The sequence below is a fragment of the Triticum aestivum genome, chromosome 3A (genome assembly GCF_018294505.1).
Source record: "Triticum aestivum cultivar Chinese Spring chromosome 3A, IWGSC CS RefSeq v2.1, whole genome shotgun sequence".
Classification (NCBI taxonomy): Eukaryota; Viridiplantae; Streptophyta; class Magnoliopsida; order Poales; family Poaceae; genus Triticum; species Triticum aestivum.
Genome location: NC_057800.1, coordinates 740,583,023 through 740,598,121, shown reverse-complemented (window position 1 = coordinate 740,598,121; position 15,099 = coordinate 740,583,023). Strand labels below are relative to the sequence as shown.

The window sequence follows — 15,099 nt, the reverse complement described above, 5'->3', positions numbered from 1 at the left end:
TACCGTACCAGACCCAAAGAAAAATCACACTTGTAGATGACTGAGCAATGTCCTTGGGACAGGCACCAGAGGCCTTTGAACTGTTGGATATGCATCCTTCCAAGAGATTGAGCAATCTCTCCCAGGCATTGGGCATTGGGTTCTCTTCACTTCTTCCGATGAATCCACTTGACCACCAAAAATGAACCCTACGGAATCTATGTACACGTGCTCATTACCTGTCACTCTGTTACTTGATTCTGTGTCTGTAGGTTATATCCCGTTGTTCAGACATTTTACTGCGTGCTCATGGTTGTGGCTTTAAGTAAACAACATCTAAAATTGGGGATGGAGTTCCGTTACTCTTACTTACGTCATTTAGCTTATCTACAAGTTGGAGCTACAGGTTTGCTTGCTTATGTGTACATAAATTCATCTCTAATGGTTACAGTTTTTTTTAGAACGAAGGCTCGAGGATGAACTCGGCTTTCAATTAACAAAGCCATCAACCGGCCAGGCATTACAGCCAACAAGTGCCAGCCCAACGCCACTTACAGAGAAAATAAAACAGGAGTAGCCCAAACATACATGGGTACTGAAGAACACAGCTACAACGTGATTCTCTTGGTTGCAGCTTAAGGGAACTTCAGCTAATGTTGGTGATGGATTCTGTCACTGTCACCTTGCTAGGTTGGAAGCTAGTATCAGTTAGGTTGCCTCCACTAAGTGGGGGCATAAGATTGCTAGCCGTTGTTGACGAGTAGGATGACAATCACAACAGGTTGAATGGTAATCCCCGCGTTCTCCTGATGCCCCACCTACTGCTTTGCGTGCTCATTTGTTCCCTCTCATCTTTGGTTTCCTATCAGGAACAAACTTTAGACTGGCCCCTTTTAATGGACGGACTTGCTGAGGTCTTCCTACGACACGGTGTATGAGGTCACGACCATGGTCATCTTCTTTGGATTGGAGCCGGCTCCTCTACCGTACTGCACCCTGCCGTTGGCTCACTGACGCATGGGCCCGGGCTCACGTGTCAGTGGGCTGACGGCACGTCAGAGGAGCTGCGTCCCTTTGGATTGTATCGAGTACACCACTGCCACATCCACATGGGCATGTACGAGGGTCATCATCTCATCTGCTCTCATATGTCATCTAAGCACACATCCACACGAATCTTTTGTGATAGATTGAGCTACTGTCTATTCAGAATTTTTACTACTGTCGTCTGTGCTCGGTTGGAAGCTATTAGTGGAGACTGAAGATGGCATTCCCAACCAGTTGCACGCTACGGTTCTGCTTTCCCCTAATGGTCAGTTTCTTGTGAGGTTCGCCATTTCCATGTTGTAATTCTGCATGTTCATTTGTTTTTTGTCTATATTTGGCATGAACTGGGACGACACCGAAACAGCAGAGCCCACACCTCCCGGGTCGCTCTAGGGCGACTCCGGAGGACACCCCAGCCGCCGGCCCTAGAAACCTCAGATCGTCGTCCTACTCCTGCCGCCGGCGGCGCTGACGGCGGCGGTGGGGCTCTCGCGCCCGACTCTATATTTCCCTCCTCCCCCGGGTTAGCCAGCCTCTTCCTGCACCTTGTGGCTGCTGTACGTACTTGGCCGGATCTGGTTGGTACGAAGCCAAGGTGTGGGGTTGGCGCAGAGGTGCTTTGCGCCGTGGCGCTGTGGACGGCACGGATGCGAGTTAATTGCAAAAAACCATCATATTTGGGGCATCAATTACAGAAAACCACCTAGTCCCTAATTTTGTGTAAAAATCACTATGTTTTTAGTAAACTTTTTGCAAATTGCACTGATCAAGTGATTTAGCCTGATAGATCACTTTCTGACATGTGGAGCCGGATTATAAGGAGATGATTTGGTTAAAAAATGACATACACCTCCCTGGATTTCATAAATAGACCCTTGTTCAAAAACTGAAAAAGCAATCAGCCCCCCTCCCACTCCGTCGCCTTCCTCCTCTGAGGTGGTGGCTGGCCACGGCGAGACGGCCTCCGGCGGGACGACCTCCCTCCTCCCTGGCCTTGCTCGTGGGCGGGGCGGCCTCCCTCCTCCCTGGCTATGCTGCCGGAGCTCCGACGCCCGGCGAGTGCTCCGCCCCGCGCGCCGCTGTGTGCTGCTGTCGGCACCGCAGCTCCCCGCCGGTGTGGCTGCTGCTGCTCGCCGCCGCAGGTCCTCGCCATCGCGGCTACCACGGGCATGCCGAGCAGGAGGTCGTGGCAGCTGTGCCGCGGGCACGCCGAGCAGGAGGTCGTGGCGCAGACGCGCCGACCAGCTCGTGGACCAGGCCGTCGTGCTCGCAGGCAGTAGCAACGCCACCATGGGGACCTACGACCGGGATGCGCCGCCGAACTACTCCGAATTCCGGCGAGGACGAGCTCCTGGGCGCCGCGACCCATCCCGCTTCGGCGATGCTGAGCTCCAGCGCACCCGCGCCCTTGCCCATCATCGGCGGAACGTGCACCTCATGGACGACGCACATCGCAGAGGAGATGAGGAGAGGCAGGGCCGGCTGTGGGCTTTTGGCGGCGGCGACAGGAGCCGGTGGGGGCTGCGCGGTTGCCTCCTCCCTATCGGATCGGGAGCAAGGATCGGATCGAGAGTAGGGGTTAGATTGCTTTTTGTTTTTAGATCCAAGGATGTGTGTATGTAATTTTTTTTCCCAAGTCAGCTCCTTACAGTCCGGTTCCATGTGTCAGAAAGTGATTAAATGGGCTAAATCACCTGATCAGTGCAATTTGCAAAAAGTTTACTAGAAACGCGGTGATTTTTGCACAAAATTAGGGATCATCTGGTTTTCTACAATCGATGCCTCAAATGTGGGTTTTTTTTGCAATTAACTCCACACATGCATAGTGCTGCTGCTGCGGCGCACGATGGAGTGGTGCGGTGCAGATCTGGCGCTGTGTTGATGACATGTTTATGAGACATGTTGTGGATTATCTCAAGGTCTGTAATGAATTGAGCATCCATGACCATGCTGCATCGTGTTCTTTGATTCAGTCTTGCCCCTGTATTTTTGCTTAGTCATTATGTAATTAGTGGCTGCCTTTGTATGTTTTCGCCTTCTCTTGCCGTTTCTTCTTCTGAATACAAATACATCGCACATTCTTGCAAACAAAACAAGAGCACCAAAGCAAGAACAAAGAAAATCAAATCGAGACCCGAAGGAAGTAATAAGCAAGAGATCCATCGTCCTCTGATTTGACTATGCATGGATCCACAATGTTGTTTCATGCATGAATAGATTAGTAATTTCTGGGCACGAAATTTTACTATTTTACAAAGAAGAAATACAGGAAACAAACGGGCATATGTTGGTAATGGCTTGCTTGAGTGACATGTGGAACCCTCTCATACTACCCTCACGCTGAAACCCTCTCATTGACCACTTATCTCTCTCTCCAGGAGGCAGGAGCTGCTCCACTGTGCAATCTCCCGTCTGTGCGCCGCCCCGAGCTCCCGATCACCGCTCACCATGTTGAAGAAGCGAGTCGATCGCCTTCTCCGTCCAAGCCTAGGCATAACATGAGTGAATGAAACACGCGTGTAAAAATAGTGTTTCTCCGGTGCAGGGCTTGGAACCATAGAAACTGCATCATCTTTGGTCAAGGTAAGGCTATATTATTTACGGTTTTTCTGCAGGCGTGTTCACTCGCTCCAGTCAATTGAAGCTTGTCAGCCACACCATCACATCAAAGGGAAAGGTATCCTCTATCGTCCATGGGAGCGGACTGGCGGTGACCGGTGACTAGCACAAGAAGTGATACTCAGGCGAGGAGATGAGAGAGGCCGGACCGAGCTTAGCTAACACGCTTAATGTTCTCACTGAAGACACTGTCTAGGTTGCTTGGGGTGCGGTGCCGCATGATGAGACTGGCGTTGTGTTGTGGTCGGCATGGCAGAAAAATTCCTTTCTACAACAATGCGGCCATGCCACTATGCCAGGTGGGTCACGAGGTATTGTTAACCTTTGTTAAATTGCCCGTGATCATCGAGAGCTATGGTGCAAAAGTGGTGGCTGAGATGAGGTTCTCTGAAGCTCACCATTTGCATGTTCATGTAGTGGTGGCTGAGATGAGGTTAACCTTTGTTAAATTGCCCGCTCCTTCCTCTCCCTCTCCTCCGTCGCCGCCGGTGGTTGGCGCCGGGCATAGCCTGTGCGTGCGACGGCGGCGGCAGAGGCACTCCTCCCTCTCATGGGTCATAGGGTGACGTGGGGCGCCCTGGCTCGAGGGTGTGACCCCGATCTGCACTGTGGCGGCGCCGATCTGGTTCATGAAGGCCCAGATCTGGACTACGGCGGTGTGGCGGCCGGCCAGCGTCCTAATGGCGGCTGTGGTGGCAGTGTTGGCGACAGCAATGGCTGTGGCGCGGCGGCGTCGGAGGCGGCACGGGCTGCGGGCGCGGCGGCCTGCCCTGTTTTGGCGGCGGCGGCGGCACGCCATCTGCCTTTGGATCGAAGGATTCGTGGAGGGCCTGGCGGTCGCGTCAGCGGCACCTCCGGTTAGATCTGTTCTGACTGGTGCAGCCAACGGTGGTGGTCATCTCTTCCGTCAGAGGTGGCCGGCCTGTGGCTGGGTTGTCAGATCTCGAGATTCGTCATCTAGTCCCGGCTACGAGTCGGGGAGACATAGTTGCCAGTGAAAACCGAGCCGTTGGCGGGCGAGGGCGGCGTTTTGCCCCATTACCTTGATGAAGGCATCGTCATGTAACTGTTGTCGACCCACTCGTGCTGCTTCGGGGGAAACCCTAGAATCTGGTCTTCCAGATGGCGGTACTACGGTGTCGTTTCTCCTTTGGGAGTATTGTTTATGGAGCATCGCTGGAAGACAGAGGCAGGAGGTTGAACGGCTTCATCTTGCATGGAGCTTCGGTGGAGCTGTCAAGTCATGCCTGGCCGACAGGTGCTACGCTGAGTCATGCCTGGTTGGCAGGTGCTACGCACGATGGATCTTCCAGAGTCTTCGCATCTGGACGGACGAGCGCAGGGTGGTGGCGCCGTGGTGGCGTCGACGGATGTCCGGACTGGTAAGGATGATGCGGATCACTCTCCTGAAGATGGGTCAGTGGTCCGATGATGATGGCGGCTTCTAAAACGTATGCATGTGGTGTGCACTTTAGGTAGGCTGCACCGGTTTTAGATATGGAAAATAAGAGCACTCCATATTTATCGAGTTTGTAGGTGTGAGTGGTGGCTTCGGATGAATTGATGTATGTTCTTGTCACACCTTTATGGAATAATTAATAAAGATGGCTGCATGCATTGATTAATGCAGAGGCAGGGGGTTTAACCTCCTTTTCAAAAAAAATCTCTATCTCTACCTTATATTAATAAAGCAGATATTGCTTCTGCCCGTCCGTCACAAAAATTGCCCTCCAAAGTTGCTATAAATTAACTGTTATGCCACCCGTAAGTGAAGAAAATGATTCGATTTTTCTTTTCAAAGTCGCCGTCGTATACGTAATATCCCATATATAGCACAGATGCACCAGCAGCCCGGTGGCTCGATCCTGTCTCTTCCACCCTCGAGACCAGGGTTTGAATCCTAGCTTCTACCAATATTTTCCTCCATCTTTTTCTCATGCACTCCCCCCCCTCCTCCCCCTCCTCCTCCTCCTCCTTAGGCCTACATGGGCCGGCCAGCGGGCTTAACGTCCTGTTTATTTTTTATTTTTTTGGTCTTCTCTTTTCTCACTTTTGCTTTTTTTCTCCTTCTTTAAATTAATTCAAGATTTTTCAAATATTAAAAAGTTGCGAGTTTGACAAGATGTTTGAGAAATTATAAAATGTGTGTGAATTCAAAAAAGTACAGAAAATCATAAAATTTCGCTGTTTCAAAAAATGTCAGTGATTTTACAAAAATGGTCGCAAATTATAAAAAAAACATAATTTGGAAAGAAATTCCGTTAATTAAAATCAACTTCATGATCTTGATAAAATGATCGTGTATTCAAAACATATTTGTGAATCTGAAAAAAGTCAATGAAATTTTAGAAAATATTTGAAAAAATCAAAAAAAATGTGAAATTCAAAATTTGTTCCCCAATTTTAAAATAGTTCATCGATTTAAAAAACATTTTCTAAGTCATCATGAACTTGAAAACTATTCATGCATTTCAATAAATGTTCGTCTAAAAAACAAATGTTCGTGAATTAAAAAAATGCCTAAATTTAAAAGAATGTTTGTCGATTCAAAAAACTGTTCTGATTCAGAAGTATTTTATATCTAAGATTTGATTAGTTTTTGGAAATTCTTTATATGTCTTGGCGTTGGCGAGTAGTTTATGGTCAATGAGATTTGTCTTTAAAGTTTTAAACATTCCCTTACGCGAGACGATGACAAATATGTCTGCAGTGACAAGCTCATTGTTTACCACGTTGAATGCATTGCGATCACGTGGATATCGCATCCATCATCAACGATACTGAGAAGAAGGATAATTTGCAAAATGGTCACGTACCCTGCCGCGTCGCCGACCAGGGCCACGCGCCCGACCACGCGGCAAGGGCGCGGGTGCTCCTGGATTGGGTGTGCCTCCACCTTGACCTTGCAGCACCCTGCGATCGTGGGGCCCGCCCGCGCCCTAATGCAGGACTGGAGCTTCTTGATCTCCGACTTGGCGGCGATGGTGTTGGTTCCAACGCACAAGTGCACGTTGGTCTCCATAGGGGACGTATGTCGGTTGTGGAGGGAGGTCGGCTAGCGGAAGGATGGCGGCGGCGGCCTACGCGCGAGCAGGATTACCCTCGCTCGGGAGATTAGAAAAGGGTGGGGCGTTTGTTTTCTCTAGCGGGGGCTCTATGATTGATTTGGTAGAGAACAAATAGAAAACGGAAGGTGGGATATGTTTCCTTTTTTCGTGCGTTAATAAAAAGACTTGGGACGGGAACAACGAAAGGATAGAAGGGTTGGTATGCGATATGTTTTGCATGGAAGGTTCGATATGATTTGATTGGTGTCTTATATGGAAGCGTCGGTTTTTCTGGGCATGGGATGTGGGGGTCTGCTGATGAATGAAAACTGGTGGTGGTTTTCGGAGGAAGGTAGAAAATCAGTGGGAGGCAGATCGGGGGTAGGGCCATATCTATCAATCGAAGGGACAAGCGAAACGAAACCACAACGGACTGCTCCATTAGGATGCTCATATGTAATTTTGGGTGCTCATATGTTCCAATCAGTTGGTACTATATATGGGGATGGTTGATTTACTCTGTGCAGAATATTCACTTCACTCTGCCCTTGGTTGCTGATTAATAAAACACCAGCTAAAATTGGGGATGGGGTTCAGTTACTGTCAATTAGCTTAGCTGGAAGCAATCAGTTTGCTTATCTTCACTTCACTTGGTCGCACTGAAGATTGGGAGCTACTCCCTCAGTCCCATAATATAAGACGTTTTTACAAGCTAAGTTAGCTTGCAAAAACGTCCTATATTATGGGACGTAGTAGTAGCTGTCAGTCGGTCACTGTCGATGAGCAGGATATCATTCACAACCTATCTGAGCAGCACAAACCACAAGCCAGATAATCCCGCACAAGAGGTCAGGCGTTGAATCCATGCACATCCACTCATTTCCTGCTGTTGTTGTTTCGCTTGATTCTGTGTCTACACTCTGCAGTTTATCTATCTCCAGTGTTCACAATCTTTGCTTTGCGCTCTTGGTTGCAGCTTAAGCAAATTACATATAGAATTGGCCATGGATTCGGTTCCATCACATCAGCTAGCTCAGTTGGAGGCCATCACCTCAGTTAGCTTACTTTCCACTATGTGGGGCAGAAGATTGCCAGCCGGCCATCACTCTTGGCGCAGGATGACATTCGCAAACCAGTTGTGTGATACGGTTCCGCTGTGTTTCTTCTGATGCTCCCCTGCTGGTTAGTTTCTGTACAGACTATCATTTTTTCATGAGGTAATTCTGGGTCCTCATATGTTCCCATCAGTTGGCATGGTTAATTTAATCTGGGTCCTCATATGTTCCCATCAGTTGGTATGGTTATCGCTTCACTAGCCTGCCCTCAGTTGTAGCTTAAGCAAACACCAGCTAAGAATGGGGATGGAGCTCAGTTACCATACCTAGCTCGGTTGGAATTGATCAGTTAGCTTATCTTCACTAGGTGGCACTGAAGATTGCCATCCGGCTCTCAGTGTCAGATGGCATCAAGGTTTTGGTTACCGAATGAGGCAATTTTACCGAGGGGGACTAGTAAATGTGGTTACCACAGTTACCGAGAAATGCAGAGAATATTTCGAGCGAATTTTGTAGTTGAATTTTGAATTCAAATAAGTGAATGAACGAATATTCGAACCAAAGACCTCTCAAAAAAGGAACTAGCTTGCTACCAATACGCTAGAACCAACTCTCATGACATTAATTAGATCCTACGTACTTTACAGTAAATCGAGTGTTTAAATTTAAAATTTTCAAAAAATGGTATTTTTTGCTCGGTATGGCGATTTACTGAGGGGCACGGAAATACACGGTAACCACGGAAAATAGTGAAATTTCGACCGGTAACCAAAACAGTGGATGGCATTCAATGTCTATCTCTGCAACGCGAATCACAAGCCGATAATATGCAATGCGGTTTATTGTGAACAGAAATGAGCCATTTGGCAAAGACTTGTCAACACCCCCTTTGATGGGCTAGAATATCATGCACAAGAAGGCAGGCATTGACTGACTTGAGAGGCGGCTCTGCGGCAGCAAGACCAGAAAAAGGTAGTGGTGCTTACTTTTCTTGTTCTTCGCGGTGTCTTCTTACTTGGGCCTAGTGTCTCCATTAATTTGCAGCACCAAGCCAGTCCTGAAAGTGGTACGTACAATATAAGGCCTCCCAGATGAGCCGTTCAACACTGACTACTGTTAAATCCTCATAGCATTGTCGCAAACTTGACAGGTCCACTAACTTGTAACAAGTGGCAAATATAGTGCCGTAAATTTGCAAATTATGCCACTTTGATCACTGCAACATTGAATTAGCTAAAATGTTTGCCAAAGTAATGTCCAAAACGCGGTGTCCAATGCTGATGAGTTTCTGATTTAGTTCGTTTGGCATCTTCATGCTGCAATTTTGCTTCTTTACTTGTTCTCATCAATTTGCACAAGTTTGGCGTGAGTTTTCTAGCATCTTAGTAAAAACATGTGGTGACATGGGCTAGAATTACCTGCACCAGGAGATAATGACTGACTTACAAGTTCAGCTGCAGCATAGCCACAAGAAAAGTAGCGGCGCAATTTAATGTGGCCATGGCAAATTGGCAATCTCACTTTCATATCGCATCAAACCCACCACAGCCACATCCACAGGAGTCAAACTGCAACTATGCAACCATTAATATGCAGACTTAAAGCTGGCATGACTTGATAAAAAAAATCCGTGAGATGTACACCCCATATACTCTCCCCATATACTTGCCTGACCTGAATTTCTCGAGCGAAGTTGGAAGCAGCGCAAGGTGCATTTGTAGATCATGGGCATCTTGCCAGTGATCTATGCACTACTCCCTTTCTTGGTACTCGGGTCACTAGGAAAGCTAACTGCGTTAGCATCTGGAGTTGTAACAAGCTACAGTCCAGAACATAATAGTGTTCCCCGGAGTGCCTCGCTCGAAGGTTGCGTGAAGACATGTGGCAATCTGAGCTTCGACTATCCCTTTGGCATCGGGTCGAGGTGCTCCCGTGGGCCTGATTTCAATCTCTCTTGCAACGAGACCTCCCAACCCCCCAAGCTCTTCTTGCACGACGGCATCACCGAGGTAACCGGCGATATCGATGTGAATGGTTTCGGCACTGCAAATTTCATCAGCACCTCCTTCCGGCATACCATTCCTTTGAAATCTGGTGTTAAAGTGTATGACTTGTCGCTGAAATCACCTGGGAGGTCCTTCACCCATGGGTACACTGTTCTAAACATCATAGGTTGCGACCTGGATGTGTATTGGGTCAACGACAACACCGGCACAGCCAGACGCGTCTGCAAAACTGCGTGCATGGACCTAGGAATTACGGAGATGGTGGCTACGAAGAAGTGCAATGGCGTCGGTTGCTGTAGTTTTCCCATCGATGACCATAGCATCGACACTTTTCACCTCAAATTTGTATTGCGCCATAGGAAAATTAACACCAGAGCACGCCCTAACCGGACCTCTCCATTGTGGGATAGAATCAGCATAACGGACAGTGGCGGCGCCACTGTTCATTGGAATATGGTGGATCAACCCAACTGTGCTGGCACGGTGCGAAATAGGACTGCCTATGCCTGTATCAGCGAGCATGCCGAGTGCGTCGACAGTACATTTTTTGACTGTCCATTGACACGTGATGAGTGCATTGACTTCGGCATGACATCAAGCAATGGGTACAACTGCATCTGCGGTGCCGGCTATACAGGCAACCCCTTCATTCAAGATGGATGCTCCAACGACAAAGGTAACTTTATTTTTTTCCCTAGTGAAATGACCAAATGTACAACTGTTAGGTATTTTGGGAATTGTAACTTGGATACAACTTACCTTTATTGATCATCCCAGGGTATAATCCAATTGCAAGCAGAGCTGATTGTACCCGTTCGTGTGGTAACATTAGTGTGCAATTCCCGTTCGGCTTAGAAGAGGGTTGTTTTGCGAGGGGAGATTTTCACCTCAACTGCTCAGTTACGACTTCATCAGCTGTCCTCATGTTGGCACATCTGGAGGTAAACAGCATGAATGTTGATGAAGGGACCATTAATATCACCAATCCTGAGCAAAAAGGAGGATTCACCCTGTCTGGAGGTCTTTTTTATTCATATGGGACATTGTTCTCCCCTCTGCAATGGGTTGCTGCAAATCTAAGTTGCATAGAGGCCCGACAGAATAAAACCGGATATGCTTGTGTGAGTCTCAACAGCAAGTGCGTAGAAGTAAACACTGCAGACATCTATGTTGGTTATCACTGCAAATGCGCAGATGGCTTCCAAGGAAATCCATACGTCCAAAGTGGTTGTAGCGGTAAGCACAATATATCTCTTATAAAAGAAAATTTGTACAATTATATCAAAGCTAAGGTTTACAGCGAAAATACTTCGCTGCATCTGGTATGTTTTATCATGCATGTAGGCTTTTTTACTTGGCTGATGTACTGCTTCATGTTAATTGAATATATACTATGTCTCATGTATATAGTTTTGGGATGCATCTTATCAAGATCTTGTTAATTTCAGACATTGATGAGTGCATTCAGCCAAACAATTGTAAAGGGATCTGCCATAATATTGAAGGAAGCTTCTTTTGTACTGGATGTCCTCGCAAGACTGAGTATGATCAAACAAAAATGCAGTGTACTAGAACGAAACAACAGACTCTGCTTTTAGGTAAGAATGTTATGGTAACATTTGATAGATGACATAGAACATTAACTTAAAGAGCTTGATGACTGCAGGTATAATTATTGGGTTGTCTTGTGGATTCGGTGTTCTACTTCTGAGCTTCAGTGCATCACTTCTCATTCTTAGATGGAAAATAAATGTTCAAAAGCAACTACGGAAAAAATATTTCCAGAAGAACCAAGGTCTTCTCCTAGAAACGTTGATATCGTCTGATGAAACTGCAAATGAGAATACTAAGATTTTTTCGTTAGAAGAGCTAGAGAAGGCAACAAACAACTTCGATCCTACACGTATTATCGGACGTGGGGGCCATGGCATGGTTTACAAAGGCATATGTCTGATCAGTGTGTCGTTGCAGTAAAAAAGTCAAAGGTCATTGAGCAATCTGAGATCAGACAATTCATTAATGAGGTCGCAGTCCTCACTCAGATAAATCACAGAAATATTGTGAAGCTCTTTGGATGTTGCCTCGAAACCGAGGTTCCACTACTGGTGTATGATTATGTATCCAACGGCTCACTGTCTGAAGTTCTTCATGCCGATGCAAGTGATGGTTTTTCCTTATCTTGGGGTGATTATTTGAGGATTGCTCTCGAATCAGCAGGAGCTCTATCTTATCTCCATTCTTCAGCTTCAGTATCAATCTTCCATCGTGACGTGAAGTCCTCAAATATTCTTTTGGATGGGAACTACACAGCTAAAGTTTCTGATTTTGGCGCTTCCAGATTGGTTCCAATCGATCAAACACATATTGTCACGAATGTGCAAGGTACATTTGGGTACTTAGATCCAGAGTATTTCCATACCAGGCAGCTGAACGGGAAGAGCGACGTGTACAGTTTTGGTGTGGTACTAGTGGAGTTGCTTCTCAGAATGAAGCCTGTATTTACATGTGAATCAGGCACAGTCTAAAGTTTGTCAAACTATTTCCTTCAGGAGTTCAATGAGGGAAGAATCACAGATATTGCTAATTCTCAGGTGCTTGAGGAGGCAACCGAGGAAGAGATCAATGGTGTTGCCTCTCTTGCAGAGCGGTGCTTGAGGCTACACGGTGAAGAAAGACCAACCATGAAACAGGTTGAGACAGAACTGCAGACTCTACGGACAAAACGGATGAACTCATCTCAGCCAGATCCGAGAAGTGGAGAACAGATGCAACCAAGGTCGTTAACTCAAAGGAGTAGATATGCTCGGCAATTATCCGCACAGCCAGGAGATAGCCAACGACGCTATAGCTTGGAGGCAGAGTTCTTGTCATCTTCTAGCCTGCCACGGTAGATGAGGCTATTGAGCTTATTAATAATGGATAATTTCTTTCCCTCTTTTGTGAACCTGTATTTCAGGCATCATGATTGTATCAGATTCTCGGTTGGAATTATGCTTGCTTATATGTGTACACTGGTTTTAATTACCCAGAGATAGGGAGTGAATTTCTAGCATATGCATTGTGTTGATGAGATCAATGTTTATAAGAGATTTAGTGAATTACACTAGCAATGATTTTGAGCGCTCTTTTTATTTTGCCATTGCCACCGTTGGTACATTGCTGCATTTTCTTGGTGCTTCTTTTAATACAAGATATATGTTTCATGTTTTTTCTCTTGGCGCAAATACAAAAGGCATTCAGATGCATGTTGGGTAAACAGAAGGAGAATGCACTATATCCAACTCTAACATTTGTTGGGGCCCATCACACTGCTGCCATCCTTAAATGTCAGACAGCAAAGGCCTCTGAATAATTGAATGTGTATTTTGTATGCTGAAATCGAGGATGCTGAAACAATCTCAGGCACTGGCCGGTTCTCTCCAGTTCTTGAGATGAACCCACTTGTCCCCGGAAAATGTACAAGTGCTCACTTCGTGTTATCATTTTAGTCGATTCTCTGCATTTCTCTACTTTATCTCCAGCGGTGAGGGTTTTGACTTTGATTCCCCTTCTTTATCTTGAGCTAATAGTTAGCCTTCTGAGGATGGATTCAGTTGCTGTTGGCAATCAGTTAACTTATCTTCCACTGGATGGGACTGAAGATCGCAAGTCGTTTGTCGCTGTTGATGAGTAGCATGGCATCCACAACCGATTGCATGATACGGTTATGCATTCTCCTGACGCCCCCTGCTAGTGAGCTCCTGTGCAGGTTGGCATTTTTCATGCGGTAATTTTGTGTGCCCGAGCTCATATGTTCCCGTTCCATCAATTTAATTTGCTGAGGTTAAGGGCCCTTAGCCCGACCGTATTTTAGACTTCCTATCTGTGTTTGGCCCTCGAAGAGCTGAGAGCCGAACAGACTGCTCATTGCCGAAGCAAGAAAGAGATGGCCGAGATGGCCGTGAAGCTAAAAAGCGCTGCTGACCGTTGCAAGCTTCTTGAAAGGGAAGACCGGGCGGAGCAGACGGACTTGAAGAAGGCCGTTGCCGATGCCAAGGATGCTCGCTCTGCGATGAGAGCTGCAAAGAAGGAGCTGCGTCAGGCCAGAGAAATCACGGCTGGAAAGCCTTATATGCTGCGGAGGAAGTTTTGTGATCCTAAACATGCTCCGTTGGACCGACTGTGGAGTACGACGGACACCTATCTGGATTTGGCGGCGAGTGCCGCTGATGCGATCGAACACTTTCGAGATCAAGAAGATCGCGAAGTGGAAAAGCTTTTCTGGTCGCAGTTCCACAATTCAGAGCGTCCACTGTCAGTGGCCGATCGTCTGGCCGAATGGGCCGAACTGAATAGGCTGTCCGAACTCACCATGAAGTGTGTCATGAGTCACCTGTGGCCGGGGAGATCGGAGCCGAAGAGTTATTTCAGCTTGGTGCAGCAGTTCCTTGGTGCGATGCCGCGTATTAATGCAATTAAGAGGTCAGCATGCATAGAGGGTGCGCGGATAGCTCTTGCCCGTGTCAAGACATACTGGGCGGAAATGGAGACCACCGCTGTTGCATCCCAAGATTCGGATAGAAGCCGAGTACCTGCCGAGCACTATTTTCAGGAAGTCCTGCAAGGCGCTCATGTAATCGAGACGCAATGCTCGAAGGATGCTATCTTCGAATAGCGTACGTGATTGTAAAAAGATATTTTGATAAATTATAGGAACTTTTTATACTTGTGTCTGCAAGTATTTTAACACCTCCTGTGCGGCTGTTTATATAAAATCTGAAAGATGGCAGTCGTCGGCTTCAGCCCCCATGCACATAATGTCGGGGTGTTCGCAGAAGGCGTGTTTTCACACTTAATCCAACGTCTTGGTCCTACAAAGGAGGTGATAGCGCAGCGAACTAGGCAATCGGACTATAATGCTTTATCACTTTCACTTAGCCATAGGAGCTTGATTGTGAGGCTACTTAGATAGCCCCTGGTGGCGACTGCGCTCGCCCGAATTCGGGGCGCGTATGTGCCTGGCCGGGAAACGGCCCTTCGTTAAAGCGGAGGAATCCTATAGATTCCGGTAGTTCATCGAGTGGCTGACCAGTCTCGCGCTATATCATGACAGTCAGTTTTTGGCTTTCTCTACTAAGGTGCTCGCCCGGCCGAACCGGGGCACAATCGCAGTAGTTCTCCTGGTGCTACCTTAGCCGATAGAGCGGAACGTAAGGCAGCCGAACACAGGAGCCGGGCAACCCAACATTTGACCAAAGACATGATTCTGAGCTGATGCATATAAGGCCAAAACGCGCGACGCCGAACACTCCCTAAGGTATTCGGTCTTTATGAGTGCGAGCAAGACAACGCCCTTTGTTAAAAGCC

The 15,099-nt window shown here is 47.2% G+C and overlaps 1 pseudogene; it reads left to right on the top strand.

Moving 5' to 3' along the window:
* Nucleotides 1–9,417: 9,417 nt before the first annotated feature.
* Nucleotides 9,418–12,728, top strand: LOC123063651 (wall-associated receptor kinase 3-like; annotated as a pseudogene).
* The last annotated feature ends 2,371 nt before the right edge of the window (nt 12,729–15,099 follow it).